Here is a 20009-nt window from a genome sequence, read left to right as displayed (position 1 = left end):
GTCAACATACATATGACGATGTCAATACTTTTTAACAACTACATACTACTACACTCTATGTCCATTTCTTTAATAGCCACCTAAGTTAATGCTAATTTTTCACAAGCAATGCTGCAATGTATGTATAAAACTATTCTTAGGTTTTGAGTGGCTTTAATAACATACTTAGAACATAATGTATATGTATATATTAACTCTGAACAACAAACTCCATCCAAGAAAACGTTTCCCAATATGTACTTATATCAACAACGAACACTGCTTTTCTATATTGCTAAATCTAGTCTAGTCCTTAAAAAGACACAATCCCTAAATCTAGACTGTAAATTTCTGTGGTGGGAATAGGCCAAAGGTATGACAAGTCTTTCCTCCTACAAATAGAACTTAAAGCCTTGTCTTGGTATTTTGCAAAATATTTTCAACTGTTAGCCCTTAGGTGGCAGCTAATCAATGAAACATTTGTAAAATCAGTTTTCTAACTCCCATTATTTCAAAATAAACCATTTCACTGCTTAAACAATTATGACGTCTATATCTTGCAATTATTTGCTAAAGAACAAGGACTGGGAGTCTGAAAGAATGTTTGGGTTTACAAGTGTATCAAAATAGACAATATATGGTTTACTACTCTTCTTATTAAGAAAAACAAAACGTGTAGTTAAGAGAGTCCGCAGGGCATGTCACATTTGGACGATCACTGACAGCACAACGTCATGTGATTAGCACAACATCATGTGATTAAGGGAATGCTTTTTTTTTTTTTACACATTATTTCTACAAATGTCAGAAAATATCCTGCTCCCCCCTCTCCTTTTTTAGACACGAATTAACTAAAGGAAATGGTTTCTGACAACTGCTATAAATAAGGCAAGGTCTTATCAAACTAGCTAAGGCACAATAGAAGTCTGGTGAACTCATGGAGGCCTAAACAGTTTCCCATGTGGTCATTTCCCCCGAGTTTGGGATGTCTCATGTAGTCATTTCTGACCCTGGATCAGAGTGTTCTCCTGAAGTGTCATGACCATCCAATTCTTTTTTTTTTTACTTTCTTTTTTTTAATTTTTTAATTTGTTTTTATTATAGTTTATGTCAAGTTGGTTTCCATATAACACCTAGCGCCCTCCTCCATGCCAATCACCCATTTTCCCCTCTCCCCAAACCCCATCCACCCTCAGTTTTAATTTAAGAGTCTCTTATGGTTTGCCTCCCTCCCTCTTGTTAACTATTTTTTTCCCCTTCCCTTCCCCTATGGCATGACCACCCAATTAAAACAAACAAGGTAAGTGTATACTCCTGCATGATTTTGTCAATGGACATACATCCTGTTAGAAAATAAAACACTGTCCCCTCACTTTGCCTTCCTCAAATTCTTCCCCAGGTTTTAAATAACAGCTTTCAGGATAAAAAAAGTGCCAACAGAAGATGATTTGCTGGCAAAATGTAGGCATTTTCAGTGCTTTTCTTCTCTTTTTGACAATGTGATTTTACCATGTTGTCAGAGAATAAACAACTGTCACATTTCTTATATGAGATCAAAGATTTTATTGTTAGGATTTTGTACTTTGGAAAAGAGCATACGTACTGAACACACTATGAACAAGCTAATATGGCAGCTGAGGTTTGGTTCTTTTGCTAAATAGAAAAAGGACACCCCTTTCTTAGGTTTTTTAATTGCCCATAAAGTTCTATACATTCCAAAAAAAAAAAAAATGCCGTAACACATGAGAAAATCTGAAGAGCCAACTACATCCTTCTAATAAGACAGTAATTAAAGTTCTGTATGTTTCTGTTAGCATCCTATGCACTTAAAAAGCAATGACCAGCACTCCATGGCAAAGCACAATGCATTGATAGCTACTGAACCAACTTTTATTACCAGCAACACCTTCTTTTTCTGGGATTCTGATGCTCCAGAAAGATTGCTGAACTATCTGAATCAGTCACCTGGGGGTGACTGCTATAAATATATATTCCTAGGACCTACCCCAGACCTACTGAGGATAAAGTACAGAAATCTACATTTTACTTTGTTTTCTTTTATATATTTTTGAGAGAGCAAGTGAGTGGAGGAGGGGCTGGGGGGAGAAGGAAAGAGAATCCCAAGCAGTGTCATGCTGTCAGCGCAGAGCCCAAGGTGGGGCTCCATCTCAGGACTGTTGAGATCATGACCTGAGCTGAAATCAAAAGTCAGACGCTGAAGGGACTGAACCACCCAGGTGCTCCAGGAATCTGCATTTAAGTCAACTCCTCCAGGCTATTCTTAATCTCATTATCTTAGCAATTCTAATCAACTGAAGCTAAAATATTACTTCCACCAAAGATTGTTTACTACCTTGCTACTCAATAATTTCCTAAAAGCTCGGAATATCTGCCCTGAAAAGATGGATTGAGATTTGATAACCTGCTTTTTGAATATATTCTGCCAATTAACTACTTCAGAAAGCTGACCTACCTACAAAAAATTTTTAGTATATTCATTTTTTAAAATATTATTTTAAATCGGGCACTATACATGTTCCTTCACATCATTCTAAGATACTATTCACCATATCCTACCACTTGACATGTCTCAAAGCACTTATGGTTTTTAATCCTATTTCAATAGTTCACTTCCAGTTAGTATGCAAAAACTACTTAGCTTATCAAAAATTCTCCCCAGTATACCTGAAGGAATGCATTGGATACATTTAGAGAGGAATCATGTAGCAATCTTAAAACTTCATATCATTCTATCATTTAGATGTCAAATAAACCATTATATACAAACACACACATGCTGAATTCTTTAAAGATAGTAATATTTAGATTCCTTATTTTTTATTTATAATAAGAATTTAGAATAGTAAAATTATTTTGCCAAAAGATTTTAAAAAATTAAGCACCAATTCAATCACTACAGTATAAGGTCAACTGCTAATAGTATAGATAAATGTGAAATGGAGATTAATGTATGAATGGGTTTGTATGTATATGTGTGTGTGTGTCCAAAGAATATGGAAAAAATCCTTTATGCAGGGGTCAGTCAAATCATGTTCTTTATATGTAACAAAAAACTAGCTCTTAAATTGAAGGAAAAATGTTGTGTTAAAGTTAATAGGAAGAAAAAGAAATTCTTTAATCTTCTTGCAGTAATAACCGCTTTACTTTGACTAAAACTACAAGCTATGCTCCGTGTTAAGTAATAACCCTTGAAGAGATGAACTTTTCAGAAGTTGGCTTCTGCTACATTTCTTTTTGATTTACATATAAAATAGCAAGGTGTTCATCTGATTCTCTAAGCACATTTCCACTGGAAGAGCCAAGTAGAAAAATTTCCTTTCCCCCCAGAACTCTTAACACTCTGTTATTGCACAACAGAGCAAATATTTTATATATTGGTATACAATTTTTTTAATCTGGTTTCTGCCATTTGATCCACACAAGTCTAAGAAATGGTTATAATACCTTGCCCGTTTGTGAACAAATAGATTGATGCTTATTATGGTCAAGTGACTGACTCACCAAAGTTCCCTAAACTAATTAAATGGAAGAATCAGCGGCCCCCAATCAGGTCTTTGGATTCCAGATTTAAAATTTCATTCACAACACATGCTGGCAATTTAACATCAAGCTCTGTGGAAATGATAATGACTGTAAATAAATGTAACAGGAACAGAGAGACCGGGACTGGAGAGGGATATGGTAGAACAGCCACAACTATATCACCTGTGATCTGTGCTGATATTTACGTGTAGGACAAAGCCTCACGTACAGCCTTTGAAGGAGATAAGATGGTCCCTTACAGAGTTGAGAGATAGATGCTATTGTCCTTGCATGTCCACGGGGTAGGCACCACACACTAATAATGTACACTTAGGGATGTGAAAATTATACACCACGTCTATCAGCTTCTTCTTAAGACTGCTAATCAATTTTAATCTGGTAATTAATACATTACAGGGTTGTAAGTACTCAGTAACTGATTTGAAGTTAATTGTTGAGAAAGAGGTCTTTGAGCATGAGTTTATTTTTATCTGTCTGCCCTCTGAGCAAGAAGAGCCTACATTTTCTTCAGAGCTTTCATTAGAAGGGCTTAAAATGTATTAGCAGAAACCTTCCATATAAGTAAAATGAAATGCTGCTCTAAAAGTATAAAATGGAATATGTGCTAAGCAAATATGCATATAGGAAGGCTGATCTATATCAACTACTAAAACAGTGTTTGAAAAGCAGTGAAGGGGAGAGAATAACTGTCTAAAACACTTCTAAGCCACACAGAGTCAGATAGATTTTTTTGACAGCTGTTAAAATCATAGAAAACTATACTAGAGGAAAAGCGGTGAGGGTGTGAAATGGCATTAAGGATATTTTTTGTTCACATGTAACAAACCTGTTCTGTATTGTATTTGTTACCTTACGGCATAGAGAAATGGTAATTAAGTAGCTTTCTAAGCTGAAAGGGCAATCAAAACAATTAAGAAATTTTTTATTTTTTAAACATTTATTCATTTATTTATTTTTAGTTCTCTTTTTTTTCTCTACTTTCCTGGGAAAAAACGTTTTCCTTAAAGAAATCCAAATACATCTAACACAATAATAATCTCACTAAATGAATAAATATATTCATCAAAAATAAACAATACTAAGATAAAATTATATCTATGTATTGATTGTATAAGGTTTATTGAGGACCTTTTATAGTAATCTAGGCACAGGAGGAATACATGGACCCAACTATGAAGAATTCACTGCTTAATGGGGAATATAAAACAAACACACAAATAACTATACGTAAAAAAAAAGAAAGTTGAGAAGTACACCATTGAGATAACAATAAAGCCTGGTGCATTACAGGAGAGAGAGGTCAGGGGTGGTTTGGTGATGGATAAGACATCTGTGATGGAAAGACAGAAGGAGGAATCTTATTTGGTTAGAGACAAAAAGGAACGGCAATCCAGACTGCAGGAACAGAGAGAGCAAAGGCAGGGACGTGGGAAAGCACAGAACACAAACACTGGGGGGGAAGTGGTCTGTATGTACTACCAGGTGCGATGGGGATAGCAGAAGATAAAGCTGCATTTAGGGACTGGAACCAAACCAGGAAGGGCCTTGAAGGCCAGGCTGAAGAATCTGGCCTTCACTTCTTAATTAACTGGAATTCATCCATTCCAAGATTTCACCCAAGGATAGAGTCAGAATACTTAACTAAATACCCCAAGGGCTAAGAATAAGACTGTACACGGGATATGAAGAGATCTTATTAAATAAACTCGGGATTCTTGTACTTTCTAAAGCTTCTGCTTCGGTTGCCAGCAAGCTGAGAGATAAATTTAGTGCTCAATTTCATCTCAAGCACTTGGTTCATCTCTTTTCCTTCTAATTGATTTGTTATGTCTCTTTTTTACAGTCCTATTTTATGTGCACTTTACTGTTGTAAGCCGACTCACATCCTTTTTTGATGGAGCGTACATCCCACATAAATAAAATTAAGGTACCCTGTGTCCTGCTACCAGGTAAGGTTGAAGATGTACTTTTAAGGTTAAAAGTTTCAGAAGAGAAGTTAAGATTCACCATCAAGTATAGCTCACTCTTCTAAAAATATTTCAATGAAAGATGGTCACGTTGGATTAGGCTACCCAGTTACTGCAGTTGACAATTGCTCTAAAATCTACAACTGTTGGGTTCATTAACCTGTTTTTTTTTTTTTTGCCTGGCTGTCCAGTTTGACCTTCCCTGTGAATCAGTGTTCCTACTAGATGCCCAAATAACCTTCTGAAACTTACAAGGCTTCCAAGGCTACGGATATTTTCAGCTATAGCAGCCCTGGCTGTCACAGCATTCTGCATGATATTGAGTGGCAAAACTGGAGCCCTCCTGTACCAGCCTGACCTTTTAAGCTCACAATATTGTGCTGCCACTCAAAATTGAGTTTTCTCTTTCTGCATTACTTTGCAATACTATTTCTCTCGCATAATTGTAAAATAGCATTCTAAGCATAAAACGGTACTGTTCTTTACATGAAAATATGTCACTTATATACAAGAAACCTAACACGGATAGAAAGGCTTTAAAATAAATATTTATTGACAACTATGAATAATATTTTTTAATTTCTAAAAAGATTATTTAAAGTTTGTGGCAATAAGAACTATAATAATGTCATCATTTCTGCAATGACCAATTTGAAATTTGAGAGATGTCTAAGTCTTATAATTGCACTTTCATAATCACATCTGCTTGTGTGAACCATTATGTATTCAATGCCTAGCACAGTGCCTAGAATATAAAAGAACCCAAATTAACATTTAAGTGAATGTTGCAGAATCTTGCACATTTAATTATTCTTCATTTATCATAGAACTATCCGACTGAAATATAGGTGCTTAATTTTCTTGCCAAAAATATTAGCACACCAGCATGGGATATTTCTCTTAAAAAATATGCCTGAGAATTCTTGGTACACAAAGGGAAAATATTTTTTGAATCCATGAACGTCAGGTCACTTATAAACAGAAAACTGCTGCTGTGTGTCTAGGTTAAAGTTTAACGGCAGTGGAATAAAAGAGCAATGGAAATCAATTCATTAAGACACAGATGAAGGTTCTTAATAATAATATCTATCAACTATTTGATCTCAAGCTTTAAAAACTACTGGAGTGATAATGCATTCAAATTGACACATGTATATTAGAGTATCTTTTATTTCCATTTCCTACAATATTTTCACAAGTCCTCCTCGTAGTCAGTGCAGAGAACCATAAAATGATATGAAATAAATATTTCAGAGCCAAATTCATAAACTAACATTGGCTGGTGAATGTATCCCTTAGCTTCATACATTTATTCTATTCCACTTTTAGCTGTAACTTCTGTGCTACTTCGTAATCCTTTTTGGAATATACACGTACATATGGATTAACATACATATATACATACAAGACACACACATGCACATGCTCTAATTGCCCGGATAGGGATTTGAGGGAAAGTGAGAAGATTTAATCAGAAATCTTCAAGTGAATGTCACTTTTCAATAACATTTTTGATTATTTTAAGGTTGGCAACAGATTTCTGTGTTTTGGCGAGGAGAGAAATGAATTCCCTAATGCTTTCAATAATGCAGCTGAATAAATTAGAAGAGTGTCTGCAATACTCTCTTTGGGCTCAAGACACTTCTTAAAATGTGCCACTGAAAGCCATCCAACTGAGCCATTGGCAGAGTGCTATGTCATTCAGAAGTGACATCAGAAACTTCACAGGTGCTAATGATTTTGAGTCTAAAAGTAGATTTTGCTGATCTTGGTGAGTTGTAGGGCGAGGGTATTAGGTGTGAGTAGAATGAATACCATGCACACCACACTTGACCTAGCTCTTCTTCCCAAGCCAGTGAAACTCCCCGAGTCCTCTCCTTGTTCTCTGCTGTTGTAGGATCACAATGCTTCATTCAACACCTGTCTTTCACATCTTCCCTTCTTCATCAGGTCTTTCCAGAACAAACTTGGGTTAGGCCTCAAATCTACACTGCTCTCAGTATTTGTGTACTTAATTCACAGCATGCTAAGGGAAACAAGTGAGCAGACAAAAAGCAAAACTGCTGAGTTAAGATCTCAGCACTCATGGTACCTTCCTACGTGACCCCGGAGCAAATTACCTGACCTTAACCCCATCAAGCCTCCATTTTCTCACCTGTGAACCAGAGACATGGATGGCAATGCATAAATGTCACAGCACTGGAGGAAAAAACCATATAAGGTCACATATGTAAAAGAGTAAGTGCACACCAAGTAAGTGGCTCTTCTTGTAATTATTATGATTGCTAACGGTCTGGCCCTGTTGTGATTTTGGTTGTTAACTTTATTTCACTAAAAATGGACCTTTCTCTTTAAACTGTACACTTCAAAACGGCAGAAACTATATCCTTCATTTCTCTTGAAAGTTTCAGTCAAAATCTTATCATAAAGTTTTTTATGCAGTGTGCTTTAAATAAATGTTTATGATTAGAAATGAAGAGTAGTAAGCCATACAATAAAAATTCTGAGTCTTCTAACCCAGGCTGCAGATTAAATCCTGGAAACAAGGGATGAACACTTCACAGCTGAATGGGGTCGCACAAAATACGCACGGTTGCACTTTTACCATTTGAAAGTTTGGAAGCTCGCCTACAAAATACAGCTTTATTTCCTGCACACAAAGAAAAAGCTGGAGGAAAAAGAGCATCGTGTGCACATCTAGAGCTCTTTGTCATTAAAGTAAAATACAACACACCTCTCTCATACAGACTTTTCCTTCCCGTTAACATAAAAGTCGCAGGCTCTGGAACTTGACCGTCAATATTGAGTGATTTAACCTCCTACTCCAGGAGTCAGCATGGAGAAGCCTCGGATGAATTACGTGGCCCCATCTCGCTCCCAAAGTGCCAACATCAGAAACAAAGTCGTCTTTTCTGTCTCGTCTAGGGCGACGCTACATTTGGGTCATGCTGATTTATCCAAAGCTTAGAAAGAAAAAATAAACGCTTCGACTGTTGAATCACATAATTAAAATACATCATGAGTCAATTTTGTCTTTTCTCCAATATAAAGAGCATGCAAAGAGTTAATGTGTCTACTGGACAGTTTTAGGCAAATTCCACACTCTGCCCACAAGCAGCCTATTCTTGGCTCCTGTGCCCACTTTGTTTTGCCCGTACATTACTTGTGAATATTTCTACCACTACACTGGAAACCACTTTGAGAACGGGGCATCTCTTCCTCACCTCTGCCCTGGAGAGGATAAAGAGTAAGAGAGCTGGTACATCAACACTGCACTCCATCACTATTTGCTAAATAAGAGGGATTTCCTTGGAGGCCAAAAACAATGGCACGAGCCTTACATTTTCCTTCTCTAGCCATTATATAATTTCATCTGGTATGTATTCTAAACAGCTCCAGGAGGAGAGGAATTTGTTAGCCAAGTGACATGTCTCCAACAGAACAAGTCTTCAATTAACAGTTTCTCTCTTAACATCATAAGCCCACATGCCACAGAGTGGCTGAGCGCACGGGCTGCTATGCGAACATGATATAACACGAAAGCATAAAATAACCACATCAGGAAGATAAATGAATTTAGCATGCGCTCTGGAGATACCCCTATCATTTCTCGGGGAAAATTTTATAGCATCACATTATTGGTGTGAAAGTAAATTATCTCCCAGAACTTCACGAAGCCTCTTTGGAGAGCTTCCCGAAACGCAATGTTGTAACAGTCACATTACTGCAAGCCGTCTTCATATCTGCTGAAGACAGGAGGCCTAGTATGTTTTGTTGTGTTTATAAATCTAAGAGAAAGATTATAAGCATTTGGCAAACTATATGCCAAAGTCAAAGCAAAAAGACAAAAGTTTATTTGCCAGCTTTTTAAGTTAAATTTGCACCTTCCTGACAAGGGTGAGTTGTGGTCTGGGTGAAGTTTTAAAATCATTGAATCGTAACTATACCACATCCATTCCCAGCAGAATCCTCCTGGGGGAACAAAGAATGCTGATGTGAAATAAGAAAAGACCCAGGCTTTAATTCAGTTTGGCTGCTCACCAGCTGTGTGACTTCAGGCAAGTAGGTTAACTTCTCTGAGTCTCTGTTTCCTCACCTCTATCAAGAAAATGATGGCTCCTGCCATGAAGGGCTGTTCCCTAACTGTTTAACACCATTACCGGGTGATTCTTTCCAAAAAGAATATAAGCCGGCAATGTCTCACAGAGAAGACACTTGAAGATAGTAGCTAGCCTCCTTACTTCCCCCCTGTTTAAACCATTACCTTCCAAACGCTGAACAGAGAGGTAAATTGCTCCTCTACACAGCATGCCTTGGCTATTAAGTTCTGTTAAGACTTCCTTCTTTGGATTTTCTTCTTTCCTTGAATTTCCTCCTTTGGTACTCAGTTGTATAGCACCAATACCCAACTGTACTATTCACTTTTCATGTCTTTCCTCCCAGCTCAATTACCTGCCAATGAAGAGAAACTACATAATTCTCCTTTGGATCCTCCCCTCCTATATTACTCTAATAGATGTCCAGAGTATGTCTGTTCATTGGTTATTTAGCAGAACACAAAGGATGAATTGATTTCCCTGTATCGCCTTATTGTTAACATAGTAAAATAACTTTTTAAGTAAAAAGACCTCAGCGCTTAGTAAACTTTGGTCCATTACTGAGAAACAAGACACAAATAATTTCTTCCCACACGATATTAATTGCTCCAAAATATTTACTTTTAAAATCCAGTCCTCAAAACTCTATCTCTCTGAGTCATTTCCTACGTGCAATTTTCAGTAAATGTGCCCCCCCACCCCCAGAAAGCATTATGCACAATTGTGTTTGATGGATAGATTTTTTTCAATAGTCTCAATTCTTCCAGAGATTTCAAATTATTTTTTGGAAAGGCCATGCAATACCTCAAGAGACTCTATACCTGGGTCAAAGATCTACTTGTATTCCCTGTTGTTCACTTTTCTATGCTCATCATGTCTCTTAAAGTTTTATGGATTGGGTATTTATTTTTTTAATGTTTTATTTATTTTTGAGAGAGAGAGAGACAGCATGAGCAGGGGAGGAACAGAGAGAGAGGGAGACACAAAATCCAAAGACAGGCTCCAGGCTCTGATCTAGATGTCAGCACAGAGATTGACGTGGGGCTTGAACTCACAGACTGTGAGATCATGACCTGAGCTGAAGCCACTCAACCAACTGAGCCACCCAGGCACCCCTGAGTGGGGTATTTAAAACCAAACACCTTATCTGAATGCACTAGGTTGACAATGCAGCTTTCCCTGAAATATCTGGGCAATGAAATTCAAATAATGGCTCAAAATAATTTGGAGTAAATTCGTCGAGTTAAAATTAGCCCAGTGAACACAGAAAGCAAAGAGAAATTTCTAATTTTAACACCATTTAATCTTAGTTACTTAAGAAAATGAACATTTTCTGAACGTTATCTTAACAGTGCAATTGAACAGATTTTTATCTTATCTTTATAGCACAAGGCAAAAATCAGATAAAAAAAACCTAGTAATAGAAAAAGGCACACTAAGCATGGCTCTGACATAATACTAGGAGGCATAAAAACAAAAGCTGAAATAAAGCACTGTTAATATGATTTTCTCTAGCTCTGTGTAAACATGCTATACTTAAACATACAAACAGCATAATTTTTATTATTTTTCATGGATATACACCCATCTAAAGAAATAAGTGGTAAAGAGCTATAAGTAGAATCTTTTTCTTGAAAATTGTCTTGGTTTCATGGGAATTTTTCTATGCATGTTAAATACAACATAGTCTATCATTGCTCTGACATTTTCTGCTTAAACAATGTTAAGCCATTTACTTTGTAAAAAGCATGTAAGGACCATAAGCAAAAAGGCCTGTGGGAGTGTCTCTAAAGCTTTCTATTCTATTTGAAATCCAGCCATCCTCACAACACCAGGAAACTGTTAACTCAGTGCAACTGCTTATTTATTCCCATATGTACATCGTTCCGTTTATAAGAGTGATTGTTAAGGAGTTTTATTTCCAGGAAGAAGAATATCACAGTTATATTGATACTTTCCCCAAAATAGCAAGGTCTCAGAAGCATCGGTGTCACTCACATTGAGCACATGGCAAACTTATTTTATCATGTATCTGTGTGACACCTGCTTTACCACAGAGGCCAGGTTACACGGGTGTTCCTTTAATGAGGGAACAGAACTGCCTGGCCAACACTGAAACATTTCCTAGCAAATAACAATATACCCTTAAAGATGAAATTATGCTTACTTCAGAACTACCAATGTGGGATGAAGAATCTGGTGACCTTCTATAGCACATCAGATCCCGTGCTTTATTTGAAAGTGGCGGTCACAGAAATGACGTGTTTTAAGAACTTAACACACAGCTTCTACTTAATCAAGTTATAGTTCCCGGCAAAACACAATTTCAAGTGTTATTCTCTTAACTGAAACTTAGAATACAGTTCTTGATCCTAAAAGAGTTCACAAGGAGCAATATAATCAACAGAATTAACATTAAAGATTAAAATATTTATGTAAACTTTTTTTTGATAAAAACGTTTAAACAATTCTGACTAGATTTTAAGAACCATTTTTAATTCCTCCCATTGCCTCTCACACCCACATCTAGTCAGCTGCTATATCCTACGGACCCTATGATGGTCACTTCTCCCCCAGCGAACATGTCCTCCTCGTCATTCCCTGTCATTCCCCTTAGTTAGTCCCTCATCGCTTCATCCTCTATGGGTCCTATCCTTCCTCTATAAACTGTCACTAAAATACGTGCCTATAGGGTCACGCGCCTAACCAAATGTCTCACGTTCCCAGTCGTGTATCAGTCTTGTACCATCTGCTCCCCAATGCCCCCCAAAGTGTAGCGCCAACCTCCTCTCCCACCTGATGCCTCCCTTCTTCCTACCCTATGTGCTGCCCACATCCCCCTATGCCTTTTCTCTCTATCATCTTACCTTCTCCTCACTCTCTGAGAGTTACTGTTACAAACACTGTAACCAGTGCGACTCTGCTAGAGTATTCCAAATGTTTACGGTCTTGACCTCCTATCTGCACCTAACTAACACAAGTATTTGTTAAATCTGTTTTCATTCTTTTATGTACAAGCACGGGTTCTAGAACTGGGCCACCCTGGTTCAACTCCTTGTTGTGCTACTTACTAGGTAAGTAACTTGGGACCACTAACTCGTCAGTGCCTCAGTTTCCCCGTCTGTGAAGCTGAGATAGTGACAATAACTGTTTTACAGGGTTGTTCTGAGGAATACATGAATTAACTCATAAATCTTACCCTGGCACAAAGAAAGTAGTCCAAAATGTGAGTAAGTGTCATGACAGTTCTTATCCTCAGTACTTTTCTTTATAGATCATTTCCAATTGGTTAAAAACACGGACATTTGAATAAAGACCAAAAACAAGCCTCGTAATTCTGCAAAGGACAAAAAGAGCTGTCTAGTCATGCCACTTAATCTTGAAGATAAAGGTCCTACGGCCTACTTTACAGCTGCAGAGAAAAGATTAAATGAGCTATTTTATAAAGAACTGTATAGCAAAGTAGAACTTCTGTTAATTAGTATGCGTATGTTTAGAACTTCACAGATACAGAACTTAAGGACTAGAAAGAGTAAATGGTTTTTCCCAGGTCACATATCTGGTCAGATCTGGTATAAAAAAAACGTGAAGCTTGTTTGTGCCTTCCGATCTCCACGACCCCCCCCCCAAGTCAATGACTCTTTTCAAGACAGAGAGAAAAATGCAATTATGTATATACAGAACCAATCATTTTAAAATGACAGTAATAACACTGGTACCACCTCCTGCATTTGCAGAGTTCCACTTTTCAAAAGTTCTCCCCCAAGGAGGTCGGATTTTGTTGTTCCTCTTGCACTGCAACAAACACTGGGGCTTTCAAAACGAATTTAGAGACCGTTTATAGGAACTAATATATCTTTCAGAGGCTACTTTTTGAAACTAAAATTTAGTAAATAAAAATATGAATGAGGGGACCTTTGGCTTAGGAATGCCGAGTCGCAAGTCCAGCCAATGGTCCAGAGCTTTGCCGGACAACTTTTGCCGGACAGCAGGCCTCTACGCCCTCCTTTCTTTATATATCACCTATCTTGACGACCACCACCTCACCCCAGATGATCTTTCTGGCTGGATCAGAGCTATCCATCCACGTGGAGTGCTAAATGGTCATTGTAAAGGTAATGCTTTTCTTGTAATCAGAGAAGGGCAGAAACGAAATGTGAATGTCTCGTTACTACTGTCATCAATGACGCTGGCAACCAGATTGCTAGCGATAGGATTACAAATTTTAGATACAATCAGCTCTGAATGGTCTTGTAAATTCTAATACTAAATCACGTTCAGAAAATGTCTCTAACGATGCTCTAAATATGAACTGCGTAATGCCTTTTTTGGCATTCTTGCTATTTAACATGCTTGTGATGTATTGTGACTATTTAACTGTAAAGTCTCTGTTTATATTTCCTCACACTCCTACTGCACATATCATTGTTACCGAACTTTTTTAGCATTTTCTGGAAGAGTCTATTCAGTCACAATCACTGAATAGACAGATGTTAGTGTGCTGCAAACTTAAACACGGAAGGCATAGACAATGTTGCCACACCTTCCACGGACTATCTACGTAAACGATTTGTTAGTTTTTCAAAACCCACAAAACTGTACTCCTAATTGGGATAACTCTACCTGTGTCTGAAACCATTAGTTAATACCTTCTGCTTTTATTTCTTCACTTTTCTTTTATTCAATGCCACATTAGACTGGATACTCAGGCTGTTTCTGATTAAAATCTCCCGGCTAATATACTTTTCTCTCATTGCTGTTCATTACACATTCTACACTTCTTTTCCCAAAAGGAAATCACTGCATTTCCAATATATTTTGGTGTCATTTCCACTTCTTAACTTTAATATGTAGGTTTATAGCAAACAACCTCATTGTAAACAACCTCACTGTCACTGTCAGTTTACTTTCAACCTAGTCTTTGGCAATTCCTCTCCGTCCACCGTTCAAAGTCATTACCCACGCTGCTCTTCTGACACATGTGTAACTATTTGGTGACTTCAAAAGGTGATTATTTTATGGCATTCAACAGTAAAACCGATGGCAAAAGCTATCAATATTCTCATACAGGACGTTTGGAAATCTATAGATTTCTACTAGAGAAATGAACTAAATACATGAACCAGAACACATACAAAAACCCTGTGTCAGAACGTTAAATATAAACGTACGAAAAATATGGAACGATCACTGAATATATACAACTAAACCTGGCAAATAGAATATTATTTTTGTATGGTTGGAAAATAAAGAATAGCTTTTGCTTTCCATTATTTATGCAGTAAGACTGTTCCCTTTACTACATGTATTGGTCAGAGCTACATTAGGACTTGCTTTTCCTTATCTGAACTTCCAAACTATGTTAACAAGCCACTGTTCATGAAATCTCCCTTTCTACTTTCAGTTATTTTCAAAACTCTTACTTCTGCTACCAGCCTGCCACTTCTTTAAACAAGGTATATTTTGGCTAAATTTGGCAGATCTCACTGAGCCCAGCTTGCTATTTTTGCCACAACAAGTATTCACTTATAAATCGACATTACAAAATAAAATCTCTCAAATCCGCAATGTGATGTTTATTTCATATGATTAAATCTGTTCCCATGATCCTCGAACCTTGTTAGCTCTTTAAAACAAGTTCCTTCTTAGTAGCTATCAAGCTGTTTTAAAAACGAAAATATACTGTTAAATGTAAGTCTCTTTTAAAAAATTATTTGGAGGAAGAAGTATCAGCTAAAGAGGGACTGGAAGGGAGTTGGTATCTGCACTGATGTTGGATTATGTGATATTTAGCACAATTCTTTTTAATACTTTGATGCTATTTAACATCCAGATTATCTGAATAAGTTAGCATTGTCATGGGCATACCTAGCTTTCACACAAACAGTCACATAGAAATTGTGTCCACATTCATGGGAATATGTGCCTTATCAACTGTTATCCCCCTCATTGGATATATAAGGCATACTTCTCAATTTCTTAAAACAATGTCCATAGAGATGGTGGTTTTTCTTCTGCAGCATACACACTACTGGAAGCAAAACAGTTATTTCAGAAACATCTCCTTTTTAAAAGAGTTGATCTCAGTGGAAAAGGAATTCTTCACTCCATGCAAGATGGCTACATTTCATCAGGAGATCAATACATCCTGGACTGTTTTAACAAAGGATAATCACAGAAACCTGAATAAGTCCTCAAAAACAGTGGCAGAGGTGTCAAATACATAATGCCTAATACTGTAACATAAACAACTTTAAAGATTCTTCATGCTTATGGATGTCACCAGCACGTGTATTAAGATGTCTCTTGGAAAACGTAAATAATTATCTATAAAGGAGGACTAGAGTCATTAAAAACTAATCATAATATGTAAAAACCTATAACCATGTGTTTGCTAAGTGTCTTTTTTCCAGGATATAGCTGTAATGTTGAGAATATATGTTTTTATAATATGAAAAACACTACATAGAAATCAATTTCCCTATCTCAAATCTAAAAATATAAAGTATGTCCAGAGACAATGCCATATGTCAATAGCTCTTCTTGAATTCCCTGCTTTGCAATCAATAATTCTCCAGCCATTAGCGAATATGCTCCGTGACTCATCAGAAATTATATACAAAGTTAATGGGGATCATTGTTCCCCCCCCACACTCCCTACATGTATTGACACTAATGGCAGTTATGCCTCATATAGTGGGAGACAGATTCAAGATGGCACCAAGCCAGGAGGAAGTCTTCTGAGGGTCTCTAAAACCTGCCCTCCCCCCCCCCCGGAGAGAACCCGCTACCTCCATCCTGTCCTATATCTTTGGCATCCTTTAAGGAAATAAAAGTAAGCATGCTTTATATGGATAAAAAAAAAAAAAGAAGAAGCGCATTTTTTCTGCTTAACACTCACTGTGTATGGCAAAATGGACTTCAGTTATGAAAATATCTGAGGGGAATGTTTCCAGGACCTATGCCATTGTGCTTTGTTTGCTAGTTAGATGCTTTCTCAAGAATGTGTTCAAATTATAAAGACAATGTCTCCGTGTATAGAAATTCCTGAAAGCCCATATTACCACAGAAACATATTTTTACCTTTCCTAACATTCAAAACAATGCCTTATACCCTACAAGTGAAAATCTCATTCTTGTGAATTTATTAATTAACATTTGGTCAGGAGTTTGTTTGGATTTACTTGATGTTTTTATTTTCTAAGGAAGGAAAGTCACAGGAAAGGAAAATACATATTAAGTGTTTGAGGATAATTGTTATTTACCGAAAACTCTACTTTAAAATAAGTTTTAGTGACTCGTTTATGTTCGGTAACTTTAGGACAATGATAGCTATAGTGTCTCTAAAATGTTCCTAAGTAGCAATCATACTCTATTCTGGCCTTTGAGAGGTGTTAGGACTCATCCCCTAATTATAAGCCTTTTCTCTCTTACTGCTACCTCACCATTAAATCTCTAAACTAAACAGTAGTTTTGAGGAAATAAAAATAGATGTTAGGTAGTATGTTTTCTTAGATTTTGGTTACAATGGATAAGAAAGACAAGGTATTTCTGTGTATAATAAACTTCTTTAGCTTATAAAAATAAAAGTCGATTTTATTATTTTAACCAGCAAACTCTTGAGGCTTTCTCTCAGAAGACTGCTCCCCTACTCTATTTTAGAACAGCACCATCCAATAGAAAAGTAATATGAGCCACATTCGTTATTTTAGGTTTTCTAGTAGTTGTAGTTTAAAAAAGTGAAAAGAAACAGGTGAAATTAATCTAACTGAATATTCTACTGAAACCAATCTATCCAAAATATTATCACTGCAACACATAATCAATATGAAAAATATGCATCAGATGCTTTACATTCTTCCCTTCGTACAAAGTATTCCAAATCCAGAACACGTTTACACTTAGCGCAAATCTCAGTCCTAACTAGCCACATCTCAAATGCTTGATAGCCACATGTGGCTAGTGGCTACTGCGCTGGGTGGCAATTCGGGATTTCCAAAAATATGAGGCTCTTGAGCCTAAAAGGCCACCACTTCAAAATCTTCCTATGTAACATCCTCAATGATCAGTATTGCTGCTAAGATGTTATATTAAGCCAAACATTTAAGTGAATATATTTCACTTCCTTCCTGCACTCCCCCTCACCCTGCCGAATCTACTGGTCACGCTGATGACTTTCTCTTAAGAGTATAGGAAGCCCCAGTGACCTATTCTCTTTAGCTTCTTCTAAGCAAGATCTGAGATGTTCTCGAACCTGTGTATCTCCGGTCACCAAACAGAAAACCAGAAGTTGCAGCAAAAGGCTATTCTCTGTTTCCAAAAATAGAGATATCAAACACAGGTCTAATGAATGGCGACAGTGGTAAATGCCAAGGGCAACTTTTTTGCTTACAATAAAAATAGGAAATTTTATATAATAAAGTAACACACCCTGATTCAATGAGAAATAGAATTTTACTCTTCCCCTTCCCCCACCCCCATCCCAAGAGAAACCTTGGAATAGTCTGTTCTTGATCTGGAACAGAACCCAGTGCTTCATTTCATCGGAATTCTATGCCCAGAGGAAGAACAGAATGCTGGAAACGGAATTTAATGAATTCAACTTGGAGTCTAAGTTTGCCTCAAATGTGGAAATGTAAACACAAGCAATAAGATTTTAAACCATGAGGCACTTAGGATTCTCCGCGGGCATGGCTGCCTAGAGCACCACACTCGATGTGTGTCTGCACACAAATTTGTTCTTAGTTACATGAGAAAAAAAAAAAATTAAACTAGGCACATGTGAGCTTTTCTGAGTCTCTTAGTAATAATAAAACCTGATTATTATGTCTTAAGTGACACTGTAATTACAGATGGATGGATGAACAGGTTTTCTGGTGCCGACCCAACCTGTTCCCGCAAACACAAAAGGCAAACTTGTAGTCCTCAGTGAGGGAAACCCCCCATTAAACAAATAAAACTAAAAACTATGTCTACATTTTAAAAGAAAAAAAAAGCCCTACCGACACAATAATCCAAAAAGAATTTCACCTCCATGCAAAGATACCACATGGATGAAAATCAGGACACTGTCAGTTTCCTAAAACAGTTTCTAGCTATAGCTGTCACCGACTTTAAGAAAGCAAAGATACAAGTGTCAACAATGTGCTTTCTCAGGCTACAAAATAACTTTATTCAGTGTCTCTGGCTACACGCAAGACAGTCCAAGTACTGAACTAAATATTCTTAAGATGAATTTCACAGTCCTTGAACTTCCGTTTTAACCGGCCGCGGTGATAATTTTTTATCTCAACCGCGAGACAAGGAGAGACCCCAACGCTCTCAGGAACCCACACAGACAACATGGAGTGGATCACTTCTGCGGGTATAGAATAGTTATGTACTAAACACCCTCTGTGTATAAACAGACAGGGAGGAACACGGCGTCCACGGGGGTAGTATTTCAAAGCGCCTCGCAGAGGGCCTGCAAATCCAAAGGGCATTCATTATGACTTCTCTCTCGGTGTATTAATTTAAGAAACGCCTCGGAGGACGGCGGAGTTTCCCATCCGTCTGCTATCGCTTGTGCCTGTGCTGGTGGGCACACAAAGTAAAGGCCGTGGCAAATAACCTTTCTGGCAGCTTCTTACTCCGTTTTAATCCCAGGGAAGCACACTCCACGGAAATACACCACCAAATCCCAGCAGCAGCCGTATACTCTCCCGGCCAGGGAGAGACTTAACACAATTACTCTTGTAGCAACCACCCCGTAGTTGTAAAGTGCTGGGAGAGGGGCAAACACAAGCTCAACCATATACCTGCTCCTCTTACAAGCTCTGGAATCAAAGTATTCTCACATGACACATTACTACCAATAACAGATTCCGGCTCCGTTTAAAAAGAAAAAACAGTGTGGGGGCGGGGGGGGCCTACAGATTTGTCCTGCTTTTGTCTAAAACCCAAAACCCAAGTACTAACTACTTTTCATTCGTTTCAACCTTTCGTGAAAGCAATTCAATCAACCAACTGCAGCTCCACCCAGAGAGCGTCTATACTTACTTTTCTTACAGTTTTTGAGTGACGCACTACAAAACGATGGAAAAAAAGAGCGAGAGAGAGAGAGAGAGAGGAGCCCTCTCATGCAGGGCGTCTTCCGCCCTGTAAACTTGGCAAAAGGCAAACCGGACTGAAATACAGCACTCTCCATATATGGAAGCCCAGCTAAACATGTCATGCGTAATTTATGGGTAGCAGGCAGAGAATTAACCTTTGCGTGCACATATTTGGCCCAGATGAAAACCGGGGCTGGATGGCAGCCCCCGGGGGCAGGGATGAGGGGGCTCTTGGGAGACACCGGGGCTCGCGTCTGATGAGCTCGCATCTTCTCCTGACGAAGGTCATTAAGTTGTAAGTACACTTCCAC

The 20009-nt window shown here is 37.7% G+C and overlaps 1 protein-coding gene across 12 annotated transcripts in view; it reads right to left on the bottom strand.

Annotated features, from left to right (window-relative positions):
• MBNL1 (muscleblind like splicing regulator 1) overlaps positions 1-20009 on the bottom strand; it is a 205639-nt gene that overhangs the window by 161408 nt on the left and 24222 nt on the right. The window lies entirely within an intron of this gene.

This window comes from Crocuta crocuta, unplaced genomic scaffold (assembly GCF_008692635.1).
Source record: "Crocuta crocuta isolate KB4526 unplaced genomic scaffold, BGI_CrCroc_1.0 scaffold19, whole genome shotgun sequence".
NCBI lineage: Eukaryota > Metazoa > Chordata > Mammalia > Carnivora > Hyaenidae > Crocuta > Crocuta crocuta.
This window is presented reverse-complemented; position numbering and strand designations above follow the sequence as displayed.